At 42.4% G+C, this 14021-nt stretch overlaps 1 long non-coding RNA gene across 1 annotated transcript; it reads left to right on the top strand.

The window, feature by feature from the left end:
• The first annotated feature begins 10153 nt into the window (after positions 1-10153).
• Positions 10154-13857, top strand: LOC121813097. Its single transcript, XR_006053510.1, has 3 exons — positions 10154-10292; positions 13675-13710; positions 13834-13857. It is a non-coding gene; the product is annotated as an uncharacterized LOC121813097 (long non-coding RNA).
• Positions 13858-14021: the final 164 nt, after the last annotated feature.

Raw genomic sequence — 14021 nt, 5'->3', positions numbered from 1 at the left:
GTGAGGCGAGTGGTGTAAATGTCTTGCAGGGAGGGGAGTGGTACACCAACTATCCTCTCAGCTGTTCTCACAATGCGTTGTAGAGCTTTCCTGTTATAGTCAGTGCAGCTACCGCCCCACACAGTGATGCAGCTGGAGAGGATACTTTCAATAGTTCCTCTGTAGAATGTAGTCAGGATGGGTGGTGGAGCACTTGCCCGCTTGAGTTTGCGCAGGAAGTAGAGGCGCTGTTGTGCTTTCTTGGCCAGTGATGCTGTGTTGGTGGTCCAGAGAGAGGTCCTCACTGATGTGCACCCCCAGGAACTTGGTGCTGCTCACCCTCTCCACCGCAGCGCCGTCGATGGTCAATGGGGGGTGACAGGTGTGGCCTCTCTGGAAGTTGACAATAATCTCCTTGGTCTTACTGACATTTAGCAGGAGGTTGTTGTCTCTGCACCACGTGGTCAGGAGCTCAACCTCTTTCCTGTAGTGGGTCTCATCGCCCTTGGTGATGAGCCCCACCAGCGTTGTGTCGTCCGCAAACTTCACAAGGTGGTTGGAGCTGTAGGTTGGTGTGCAGTCATGTGTCAACAGGGTGAAGAGCAGAGGACTGAGCACACAGCCTTGTGGAGCCCCCGTGCTCAGGGTGATGCTGTTTGAGACCTTGTTGCCCACACGCACCGCTTGAGGCCTCTGGCTGAGGAAATCCAGCAGCCAGTTGCAGAGGGAGGTGCTGAGGCCCAGTCTGTCCAGTTTACAGATGAGTTGTTGTGGTATTATGGTGTTGAATGCTGAGCTAAAGTCTATGAACAGCATTCTCACATATGAGTCTTTCTTGTCCAGATGAGTTAGGGCTGGGTGGAGGGCAGAGCAGATTGCATCCTCTGTGGATCGTTTCGCTCTGTATGCGAACTGGTGTGGGTCCAGGGTGGGAGGTAGGGTGGATTTGATGTGTGACATGACTAGTCGTTCAAAGCACTTCATAATAATGGGTGTCAGTGCCACGGGGCGGTAGTCATTGAAACAGGCTGGGGATGGTTTCTTTGGCACAGGTATGATGGTGGCAGTCTTGAAGCATGATGGGACAGTGGCTTGCCTCAGGGAGGTGTTAAAGATGTCTGTGAAGACATTCTTCAGCTCCTCTGCGCAGTCTTTCAGCACACTACCAGGGATGTTATCTGGACCCGCTGCTTTCCGGGCGTTGATGGTGATGAGTGTCCTCTTCACGCTGGCAGCAGACAGGCACAGAGGCTGGTCGTGTGGAGGTGGTGGTGTTTTCTGTGGGCGTGTGTTGTTCTGTGCTTCAAATCGTGCAAAGAAGCTGTTCAGGTTGTTGAGCAGAGTGGTGTCGCTCTCACAGCTACGCGCTACAGGCTTGTAGTCTGTAATAGCCTGGATGCCTTGCCATAGGCTTCTTGCGTCCTTGCTATCATTGAAGTGGGAGGTTATCTTTATAAATGTTATAAAGTTATAAAGTTACATTTAAAGTTGCATTTAAATTTGCTGCTACACTGTACAATACATATAATAATATTTATATTGTAATATCAGTTAACAGACACATTCAAGTTTAAATACTGTGTATTCATTGTGTTCATGGTGTGTAGTATTTCTATAAAGTCAAGTAACCAGAACTCAGAACAGAAGATGTCAGGAACAGCTGCAGAATATATGCGTTGTGCCCGGGGCACTCAGCCCAGGAGCTATAAGTAGTTCATATGTCGGTCTCATTATTGACCCTAGGGAATTTAGATTTTCTGGAGGTAATTTAAGTTACACCATCTTGAGTTTAAATACATACTGTATTAAGAGAAAAGAACCCAGGGCCCCGGTCTACATCAGTATAAATATATGATAGATTGGCTACATTATGCTCACCTCAAATCAACCTGAGTGTCATTTCTCTTTAGTTCTGATCTCACTGCTGAGCTGCACAACAACCCAAGGTCAGTAACCTTCTTCTGCCACACATGAAACTCTAGGCTCTTGGCTCTTGACAGATTCAGTCGCATCTTTTCTCCCTCCCGCTCATCTTATCTTCCCTGTTTGCGCTACTCATGTCCTTGTCTTGTCTTGTCTACTCTAACCCTCAGAGAGTCTCTCTCTTGTTCTCTAAACCCTAAAAAATATGGATTATTTCAACTGGTCTCTGAACGCGATTGACACCTTTTTATGGACGACAAGCCTGAGTTTGGGAGAGCCCAATTGTCCTGGTGGGATGTTTTCTGCCGGATACACGATGGACGGGTGGCAGCACTGGCGTGTGCCTGGTGGGACTGTCAATTTAGGACATAGAAGATGTATACCTATTCTGAACCGTGATAACAGGGCTCTTGCTGATCGGAGCTGGCTCGGCCCTGGCTTACTGATATTAAAGAAAGCTCTTATGGCTGATCGAAACTCCACAAGGCTAGCCGCTATGATTGAAGCGATGGGGAGGGCCATGAGCACGTAGACGGTGCTTATTGAACATAAAATGGAAAGATCTTGGAGAAGCTCACGACTGTCATGTCTGTATGCAGGCAGGAAAAGGACCCAATATGCAGACTCGTAGAGGCAGAACTTAAACTCGAGGTCCACTGCATTATTGCAGGCATAAGTCAAAAACAGAACAAAACTAGGAGGGCTAGAAACCGAACTAGAATTAAAACACACAGCAGGTCTGAGGCTATGGAAGTTAATGACGTGACAATGAACAGAAGCAAGCACAGACAATAAATACAGAAGGTCAACAGGGCAAAGAGGGAACAGCTGGGAGACACGGCTGAGGATAATTACACATGAGGAGAAAGGGAGGATGCAAAACTGAGTACACTGACTATTAATACTATCACAGTAAAACAGGAAGTGCACAGAGGAGCTGGGTGGGGAACACAGATAAACATAACAGCACAAAACACGAGGGGAAACACAGCACAAGAACTCAAACAACAATATACACACATGGCAAACGCGAGAACTCGGACTCAGTAAAAGCTCAGAATACTACAGAAACCAAAACCAAGTGAGCTGCTGACACATGAAACCAAGGAATAACACGACTCTTCAACTGGAAATTTACAGACCTGGTGACCAGTGACGGACATGAGATCAGCTGTAAAAATGTAATGCAGTTTGTTTGCACTAAACCCAAACAACCATAATTTCTCCCATGTCGCTGCCAGAAGGCTCTAACAACAAATTCTTCTCCTTAATAACGGGACTGTGTTTAGACTCTCTGTGCCACATGTTTCAAGGCCACCTGCGCCCGCTGCAAGACTGTTTACTTTTGCTTAACCAGGTGAAGGGACACTTTCTCAGCTGAACACAGGACACACACACACGCACACAAACACACACATATATACTCATCCGCCCTCCCCCCTCCAAATGCCTCCGACACCCTCTCTCGATGGTGGGTTGACTGGACAAGTGCAGGGATGCTGCTGTCTACACCGGCTCACTCTCATCCCATTTACCCACCCCTACTGTTTGTCATGTGATTCTATGGTGTTAAAATATGAAGATTCATTTGCCTTTCTGTGCCGAGATCTTTTTCTGTTCTCAATTTGTTTTCCTCTAGGAGCTCAGTATGGGTGGAGTTCTTTTTTCTCATCGTCTTCCCTCAGGGTGTACTTTCACTGTCTTCTTTTTGGCGCGTCCACGTCTGCAGCCTGATTTCAAATATAAAACTGATTCAATTAAGCATTAATCACAGAATTATAAATGTTTTAACAAAAATATTTGATATAACAAATTTAAATATTTTTCATTTTAACCCTCACAGCTCGTCTGACTGTGAGTCCCAGCAGCTCTCAGATCTTTGAGAGACTTTGTGTCTCTGAGCTGGAGGAGGACGACAGCTCTGCTGGATGGACTCTGAGGAGAAACACAAGCAAAGGAAACAGTCACTGTGGAAATGGATGGGGAACATCCGCTAACTCTATCCTGTGACATCAGTTACATCGTTGAACGAGACAGTGGAGTTTACTGGTGTGAGTCCAGAGAGGGTCCCATCAGTAACATGGTTAACCTGACAGTCACTGGTAAGCTGAGTGTGTGGAGTTAGTGTTGATGAAGCTGTGTGTAAATGGATGAAATGCTGTAGTTTGTCTCTGTGTTGAGGTGGATCAGTGATCCTGCAGAGTCCTGTCCTCCCTGTGATGGAGGGAGATGACGTCACTCTGCTCTGTAAAACAAAGACCACTCCCTCCAACCTCCCAGCTGCTTTCTATAAAGATGGCTCCCTCATCAGGAAGCAGCCTACAGGTCACATGACCATCCAGCATGTTTCCAGGTCTGATGAAGGCCTCTACAAGTGTGACATCAGCGGTCATGGAGAGTCTCCATCCAGCTGGATCACTGTCACAGGTGACACACTCACCTGTCTGTGTTTCTGCAGCTTTCAACATTCACAATGTGACGACAACTTAATGACTGTGTTTGCTTTATTTTAGGGAGAAACACCACCACACCTCCACCTACATCCACACCTCCACCTACATCCACAGCCCACCTACTCACCTGGCTTCGCTTCACCTCCATCACTCTTCCTCGCCACTCTCTCTTCCTCTTCTCTCTCTGTTGTCATGTGTTGGATCCTCCTGTGTTGTGGTTCTACTGGTGTTACTGGTTCTGCTGGTGAGACGATGTGTTCACAGGAAACCTGAAGGTGAGACTGACTCAGACTTTTTGATTTTAGATTTGAAGTTCATGTTAATCTACATGTTATAGTCTTTACATCAATAATGATTTGATGGTTTTGCATTGATGTTTGATCCCCATGGAAGTAACTCAACATTGTACAAATCTACGAATATTTCTTTGTATATCATTTTTTTTTATTAAAATCCTAACTTTAGAGTTTTTAAGTGAAACATGTTGCTGTTGAATTTGGATCATTTCACCAGATGAAGATGAACCTGTAGAAGATGACATCACGTATGGTGACATCCAAATATCAACCAAACAAACTCGAGGTAATTCTGGGTGTTTTTGTTACAAGATTCTTTAATGGTTGTACAGATGTTGTTGTTTGTTTTTAATGAAATGCTTTATCTCATACTTCAGAAAAGTTTGAGCTTTTGATTCTGTGCACAGACATTTTATGGCTTATTAAAATAAAGTTATTTGAGGACACTGTGGAGCATGTAAAAGTGTAGATGGATGGAACGCTCCCATTTTCTTTCAAGAGTTCTGGAGAAAGTGATCTATATACAGTTGCAGGCCCACCTTGATTTTGATCTAAAAGGCTGAGCCCCCTCTTCCCTATTCGAGCTCCTATTTATTCATGCTTCAGAGAGAACCGTGCGGTCCAGTTCCAACCTATGTTATCTATTCCATGGTCTAAACAGAGCCTTCTGTGTGGCAGGTCCCACACTCTGTAATAGTCTGCCTCTAAATATTAGATCTGCACATTTGTTGGATTTCAGCACGAGGTAACCCACACATTGTTGTTTTAGTTCTTTCTATTGTCTTATTGTTTTATTGTCTTCTTTTTTATATTTAATTGCAAAATTGTTGTACATTTTACTTTTTTAGTTGCATTTTAGTTTGCAAAGCACTTTGTGCAGCATGAGCTTTTGGAAATGTGCTATATAAATAAGCTTGACCTTGACCTTGATTTAAGGTCACATGCTAATGGCTACGTTAGATACAAAGCCCCAAGTAGAGAGAGTAAAAATTCTAAAGCTGTAGCTAAAATGACCACCAATCACATGGCCTCTGATCAGGATTTGATGGTCATCTGTGTAAAATGCAGACCTGAAGTTTAGTCATACAAACTTTGATATACATTAGACTCAATCTATAACATATACAGGCAGGCATTTACGTCTTTTGACCGTTGATCCTCATCACTGAGTTTCCCTGAACAACAAAGTGTGCATAAACAACTTGCATATTCAAAACTGTGAAACCATTTTCCTTGATAAAACCCCTCTCCTCAAATATGGATTCAATAATATGATTATAGGTTAAAGACTTGCCTTCATAAACTCATTGTTTTAATATGATCATTTAATATAAAACAAATTCCACAAATATTTTGACCAAACAACTTCAGTGATCTCATTGATAAGACTGACCACACTTTAAGACTGGGATGGTAGAGCAGGACGCCCACTAATCAGAAGGTTGGGTGGAAGGACTGGATCCCCAGTCTGGATGCCAAATAACCTTGGGCAAGATAATAACCCTAAGTTGCTCTCCGATGCATCCACTGGAGTATGAATGTGCATGAATGTTAGATAGAAGCACACAAATAGAAACATCATAAGGAAAAAGTGTTTGTGTGAATGGGTGAATGAGGCAAGTTGTGTAAAGTGCTTTGAGTGCTCGGTGTAGAAAAGCTCTATATAAGAATCATTTACCATTTATCATCACCACAATAACCGTTGCCCCTCCCCTTTTACTCCAAGCAAGCATCATCAGAGTCCACTGTCCACGTTAATGAGATCCCAGTGTTTGCGCTTCCTCTTGGAGGGAGTACAAATATGAAACATCTGCAATTTTCTTTGGGCCACGCTGGACCTTAACAAATAACATAGACTCATCCAGAGGTCTGCATCAGTGTATTCATGTTTTTGTGAGCAGCTGCTATATAAAAATATGAATTCAATTAAATTCAGTTATACTGCTCTGTGGCTTCAGTGCACACAGTTTGTTATCAGGGTGAAAGTGTTGTTAATATGAAGGGCATAAAAAGAGTTCTAACACCACAGCAGCTACTTCCTGTAGTTTAGTTTGAAGCTGATGACACGTCTCTGTTCTGGTGTGGGCAATGACACTGTTTATATTTTGAGAACTTGCGCTGTGGTCAAGTCTCAGCCTGCACTGAAAAAGGTGCCAGCTCTCTGGTTGGTCATCATCAGCTAGTCATTTGTTTCTCAGCAGAAGCATCGAGAAATGGAAAAAGAAAGACCATGAAAAGCTACAGCTATTTACAAACGTTACATACATAGGTCAATCTGCACACAGTCTTTTTAGCTGTGGTCTAACTGGTCTATGCTGTGTCTAAAGCTTGGTACCCCAGTTTTGACCAAACTAGGTGGGGTTTTGGTTCTATGAAAAGTACATACCAAAACAGTTCTAATGTTTGCAGAGGCCAAACACCAACATTAATATTAGGCACACTTGCTTGGCAGTTAAATTAAAACAGGTCTAAAGAGCTGACCCAGACAACTCTTTAACACAACGACTGAACATTTTCTGAAATTTAAATCATACTAAAATGTGTAGAAAATCAGCCTGTTAAATAATATACACAGACAAATAAAAAGTCCTTTAAAATCATTAAATAACACATAAATCAAAGTTATATTTTCACCAGTTGTTCATTAACTCAGACAGCCATGTCCTAAAGAGACTGATTTTACACCAGTGTACAGGCTACAAGGTTAATTAAATCAAATTGAATATCTATGTCGACTTAAGACTTAAAACTAGCTATTTTTAATATGTCATACAAAGGTCACACTAAATATACCCACATGTGAGCCCACTTTCACCCTCACACTTGCTTAAAATGTTGTGGGCCTGTTAGTTGCTCACTCTGACACGGCTGTGAAGCACCTCGATTCACACAGGTGCTGCACCACTGCTCACTGTTACTGCTTCACTGTTTCACATGGGAGCTGGAGCTGTTACTGGTGAGAGGTCGGCTACACCAGTTTATCACAGGACATTTAGAAATGTGACTTAATCTTTCAACAAAGTCACCAAGAACTATGAAGTTTGTAATGATGTTTCCTGTTGTTTGAAATGTGTGTGTTTGTGTTCAGACTTTAAACCACAGCCAGACGACCGTCTACTCTTCCGAAGTAGACAGTCCAACCACTGGACGTCCAGCTGCTGGTCTCTAACTGGTCCCCCAGCACCTCGAGACCAGAAGACATCCACATGTTAATTTTTCACTGATATAAACTAAAATGATTCAAAACTTCAAAAACCATATGAGGATATATTTTTAACTGAAAATTTAAATGTGTATTTTGCTGCAGTGACAAAGAATATAAATATGTTAATGTGTTTCATGGCCAGAGCTTCACTGTTTATATTTAAGTATGACTCAAACACCTTGTTCTTGTTCCCTCAGCTACTACTTAATTTCTGCGTGTGAATAATAAATCTTTGCTCTCACTTATTTTCCTCGTGTGGTTAAAAGGAAATGAGTCACATATAAAGTCTGCTGCCGTCTACTGGTAACACTGAGCAATACAATAGAGCTCGAGCCAAATATCACAATTATCTATGATATTGATAGAGAGAAAGACACATTTACATTCCAGCTCCAAGCAAAGCAGCTGCTTTTCACATGACAATACTTTGACAGTGTGATATCTTTCAATTGACTCCTGAAGTCATTTGTGTTTAACTGCTTTTTACCAAAATAATGGTTCCCAGAGTGGCAGCAGGGGCGTCTAACAAAGTCATGAAGGCATTAAGGGGCTTCCACCAAATTATACAGCATGTCTATAACTATATGTAGATTATCAGAGCTCCATTGTAGTTTTAGGTCATGATTCTGTCTTGTGATACAAAGACTTTTTCTGAATACATTGAATTTTAGCTCTGCAAATAATAAATCACTCTCCAAATTACTTAATGGCAACGTGGAGCAGGAAATGGGGTTTATCACTACTGTGTTGGGCTATTGTTGCACCACAAACTTGTAAATAAACCCACTGTATTACTAAAGAGAGTCTGGGCCTGAGTCCATTCAGCTTGTGATAGTCCAGCTGTTGATCAGCACCATGGACAGCACTCACACACACTGATATTCAAGCTTATGTTTTAAACTCACACCATCTTCTTCAACTGGACCAGCACTGGCGTAAAATAGATTGTGATTATAAAGCTGCAAGTAACTTTTAAAGATGTGATATGATTGACCGAGAGTATTTTAGAAGTTGAATAGTTCCATAAATGTATTGTATTTGCCATCTACAATAATAAGTGGAAGAAAAAGGATGGATGGAATTTCTTCCTGGAATCACTTTATGTTTAAAAACGCCTCTAGCATCCAGCGCACTGCTGAGCACCTTCTTCATATGTTATTAGAGCAGATGCATGAAGCACATGTCTAAATATAACCATTTCAATCACAAGTGACTGAAAGTCAGAGATCTTTCTGTTGACTGTGTGTTTCGTCAAACATGGTGTAATTATTCTCTGGTGAAAAGTGCACTACTTTTTGAAATCACATCAACAAACCACAAACAACACCTGCCTAAATATTTGCCAACACATAGTTTCCATGTTATGACCTTAGAAATGGGAGCAGGGAGGAGCACAAAACAAGATTTCCTGAATGTCAGAAGAACACATAAATTTGAAAATCCAAAAAGTTCTGTAACACTCACACTCTCCACAACTTATTTAATTACCATCTCAAAAATATGTGTAAATGAAGAGAATCTTTATCCACAGTGACACTGAGGGGCGACCGTGGCTCAAGAGTTGGCAGTTCATCTTGTAATCGGAAGGTTGCTGGTTCAAGCCCCGGCTCGGACAGACCCAGTTGTTGTGTCCTTGGGCAAGATACTTCACTGACTGGTGGTGGTCAGAGGGCCCAGTGGCGCCAGTGTCCGGCAGCCTCACCTCTGTCAGTGCGCCCCAGGGTGGCTTGCCATCACCAGTGTGTGAATGGGTGGATGACTGAACATGTAAAGTGCTATACAAATACAGACCATTTACCTTAAAAAATGTATTTTCAATAGATACAGACATATTTATTATGTTAATGTCTTTTAATCAAACTATGACAACATCGTTGATAATCTGCTTGTATCCATGTTAGTATTTAAAGTCCAACATCTCCCTCTAGTGGCCTATATAAACATGTGTGAGGATGGTGTTAATGTAAAATGTGAATCATAGTGTTCCAGTCAGTCATCAGTGTGTCTCTGCACAGCTGTAATTAAAATGTGTTCAGAGGGCCTCAGTGTCTGAATGGTTCCAGTTCAGCTCCATAACAGCAGCGTCCCTGGTTTGATTCCTGTGTTTCAGCTCATATCTGCCTCTCTCACTGAGGGGACGTACCACACACACACTGACACCTCACTGTCTCTTGAACCAATAGAAAGCTGGTGCTCAGAGGAAGAGGGCGGGCTTTACTTGGTGTCAGTAGACAGAAATGAAAAAAAGCTCAAATGAGTGAGAAGGACGATGAAGGAAACATCTGTGCTGTGTCTGCTCTGTAAGTAGAATCTCTGTGTTTGTTTGAATTCTTGTACTTTGACTGTCTGCTCTCCTGATAACTGATGATGGAGGAGAAGACATGAAAAACAAATCAGGCTGAATTCAAGTTCAAACACCACGAGGACCAACTGCAGGTCTGAACTGACTCTTTATCTTTGCTCAGGAGTCGAGGAAACACAGGGTTAAGAAAATGAATGCATGGATGGATGGATGGATGACATATGCTAGCAGCTGTTTGTTAGCTTTAGGTATGTTTTATTCAGTTTTATTCACCTTTGTTATCCAAACTTTATTAAAAAAATATTGCTGATGTCAAGCTGACACGAGCTTGGAAATTAGAATTGGCTGGGCTGCACTACGAATTCTGGGATAGGTTGGGCCACAAAGGATACACCCCACCCATCAGTCAAATCTAGGGAAAAGGAGGACGCATTTGTCCCCACATTTGGAGCAGTCTTCGAATTTGGATAGCCTTGGTCGCATCGCTGTGATGTAATTGCCTACAAATGCGGCCGTCAAAGCATGCTGCCCCTGAATTTGGACACAGCAAACCTGCATGCTCTGCTGACAGTGTTGGGAAGGTTACTTTAAAATGTATTCCACTACAGATTACAGAATACATGCCCCAAAATGTATTTTGTAACACCAGAGATCCGCCAATCTCTGAGCGCGCACGTGTTAGCGAGATAGTTTACTCTTAAATATATTGTCCACTACAGCAGGAGGATAGGTAACACACAAATACATGCCCCATACACTATCTATTTATTCTAAGCATTCATCTACATATTAGCTTCAGATAGTTATGAGACGAATTTCCGCTCTATTACAGAAATACATGCCCCAAAATGTATTTTGTAACATATTCTGTTATGTTACTCAATGTTATGCAAGTCAATCAGAGTAACGTATCCTGAATACTTTGGATTACTTAATATATTATCATGCTTTTTACAACTACATGAATGTACTATTGCTGAAGGCTACTTTCCATACTTATACCAAATAGATTTTTAAACATTAATATAAAATGAGTAACAGTAGGACTGACATTAGGTACGGCTGCACTTTTTGCAGTGATCTCGTGATCTCCGCACGTATATAAAACAGGTCTGCAGCTCTAAACCGTAGTAAAGGGACCTCTGGCTAATACGTCGGGTTCTGTGTCGGACTCGTAGCCAGGTTCGTATTCTGTTACTCCCCAACACTGTCTGCTGAGCAGCCCTGTCTTATTGCTCCTGAGCACAGTATCCTAAGCTGCCTGAATCTGAACCTCTGGGGCTTGAGCTGTCGACAAATCCTCAGGCAGTGGATCCTTCAGGTCGGCCCCTTAGTGTCTCCTTCTCCACCAATGTGGGGTTCCTACCATGCCACCAGATGAGTCAGATCAATTATGCAAATTCTCTCCATCAAACGGGCGGACTAAAAGCTGACGTGTACCGTAAACCTACATATATGGATCAGTATTAAGGTTTGACTCTCATCATCCACTGGAGCACAAACTGGGTGTCATCAGGATCAGGACGCTACAACACAGAGCGAACACCATCCCCACTGACACAGCGGCCAGGGAGGCAGAAGAACATCACTTCAAGAAGGCTCTGAGTAAATGTGGTTATCCCAGCTGGACTTTTGTCAAAGCTGGGAAGGCACCTAAAGAAAGCTCCAGCCGATCCAGGAGAGAAGGACAACCGCTGCCCAAGCAAAAACCTGTAGTGATCCCATATGTGTCAGGAGTATCGGAGCAGTTGAGATGCATTTTTTCTAAACACCGGGTCTCTGTGGCTTTTAAACCCCAAAACACGCTGCGCCAAAAATTGGTCCACCCCAAGGATCGGGTCCCCCGACACAAACAGAGTAACATAGTGTACGCTGTTAAGTGCCAGGAGGATTGCCAGGATTTATACATCGGGAAAACCAAACAACCTCTGGCGAAGCGGATGGCACAACACAGAAGAGCTACCTCGTCAGGCCAGGACTCTGCAGTCTATTTACACCTACAGGCCAGTGGACACTCTTTCAAGGATGAGGATGTACACATCCTGGACAGGGAGGAACGCTGGTTTGAGCGCGGAGTCAAGGAGGCCATTTACGTGAAAAGGGAAAGACCATCTCTGAATCGAGGAGGGGGCCTAAGGGTACATCTTTCGCCATCTTACAATGCTGTGATTGCAGCCATTCCCCAACTCTCTGTGAATGGTACTCATGGCCATTGATCAGTGGGTTTTGGTCAGTGGTTGTTGATCAATGGTCATGAGAATTTGCATAATTAAGATTAAGGAACTGACCTCCCAGCCCATTGTTCCTTCAGTGGGCTGGTTTCAGTCATTATGCAAATGTACTGTTTATAAGATTGAACCTGCAGTCAGCTGAGACTGAAGAAGTCACTTGGATGAGTGACAAAACGTTTCTTCCACAATCAACTATTTGGAGATTGCTGTTTGCTCAATTCACCAGCCTTCCGAGTCTCTTCTTTGATGATGACCTCCTGAAGGGCCCTAATAGTTGCGTAACTATTTTTAAATCCCTGTAGAACTGGAACCACGTAAGCTAGTGCAATAAAAAAAAATTTGCATATGAAACCGGAGCAGTTGTACTTACATCTTATGCCATCAGCTTGCCCTTCCACATATAGATTTGCAAAAATTGCATAAAAAACCCTTGCAGCAACAAAAACACAATATTCCAGAAACACGCTTTGCCGATTCGATCATAGCACTTCCTACGTTGGAATAGATGTCAGCGCGAACTATCGCATGTCCGCCATTATCTGATGTCATTTTGCAAAAAAGGTAGTTTTTTACCTTCAGGGCCTTATAAGCCTATACTGCTGTTTTTAAATGTCATGTTTTATGCTTTTGTGTATCGTTTCTGGGATGCTTAGAACTCAAATTGCACTGCTGGGAATAGTTTATTTTGATGCATATGCTGTTTTTTGCAAATTTGCATTATAATATTTATTTTCATTTTTCCTGCAGTAAATAAAAATTGGCGTATCTCAAAAATAAAACTACGAAGACATTTTTTTGTAATTTATGTAGTTACTATGCACTCATATCATTAAAATTTGGGATATAACGGTTGAATTGATGGATAGCAACTTGAAATGATCCCAAAAATGGCGCTACAGCATGTAAAAATATAAAGATTAAGCTCTGGCGGACTTGGTTCTATGGTAGGTCTTAAATGGTTAATGGAAACTTTCTAGGCTTAGGCATGAATATAAATGGTTACAATAATCTAGCCACATGGAAAGAAAACAATAAATAACTGTCTTTAAATTTCCTTGAAATGAAACTGAACTTGGACACGTTGTGGTATGTGGTTTAGTTGCATCAGTGCCAGTAGGTGATGGTTGATGTAGTTTGTATCTATTTTTAAGTTTCTAAGTTTCTTTTTTTTCAGTTAAAAGGGTTTAGTTATTGGAAAGAGGGCGCTTCCTCAGTTTGTCAGCTGTTTGTGTGGAGTTGTTCTTTATGTTCACCTCAAATCAACCTGAGTGTCATTTCTCTTTAGTTCTGATCTCACTGCTGAGCTGCACAACAAACCAAGGTCAGTAACCTTCTTCTGTTACAGTTTGAACCTGAGAAATGCTCACTGATATGACCTGATTGGGTTCATGCTTCACAATGTAAAATCAAACAGATCATCAGTTTTTCACTTTAACCCTCACAGCTCGTCTGACTGTGAGTCCCAGCAGCTCTCAGTTCTTTGAAGGAAACGTTTTGTCTCTGAGCTGTGAGGAGGACGACAGCTCTGCTAGATGGACTCTGAGGAGAAACACAAGCAAACAACAGAGGACTTGGTGTGGAGATGGGTGGGGAAAACCAGCTGGTTCTTCCTGTAACATCATCTACATTTAC

The sequence above is a fragment of the Haplochromis burtoni genome, unplaced genomic scaffold (assembly GCF_018398535.1).
Source record: "Haplochromis burtoni strain Fernald_Lab_line unplaced genomic scaffold, NCSU_Asbu1 Contig_1135, whole genome shotgun sequence".
Classification (NCBI taxonomy): Eukaryota; Metazoa; Chordata; class Actinopteri; order Cichliformes; family Cichlidae; genus Haplochromis; species Haplochromis burtoni.
The sequence above is the reverse complement of the archived record's forward strand: the minus strand, read 5'-3'. Positions and strand labels throughout refer to the sequence as shown.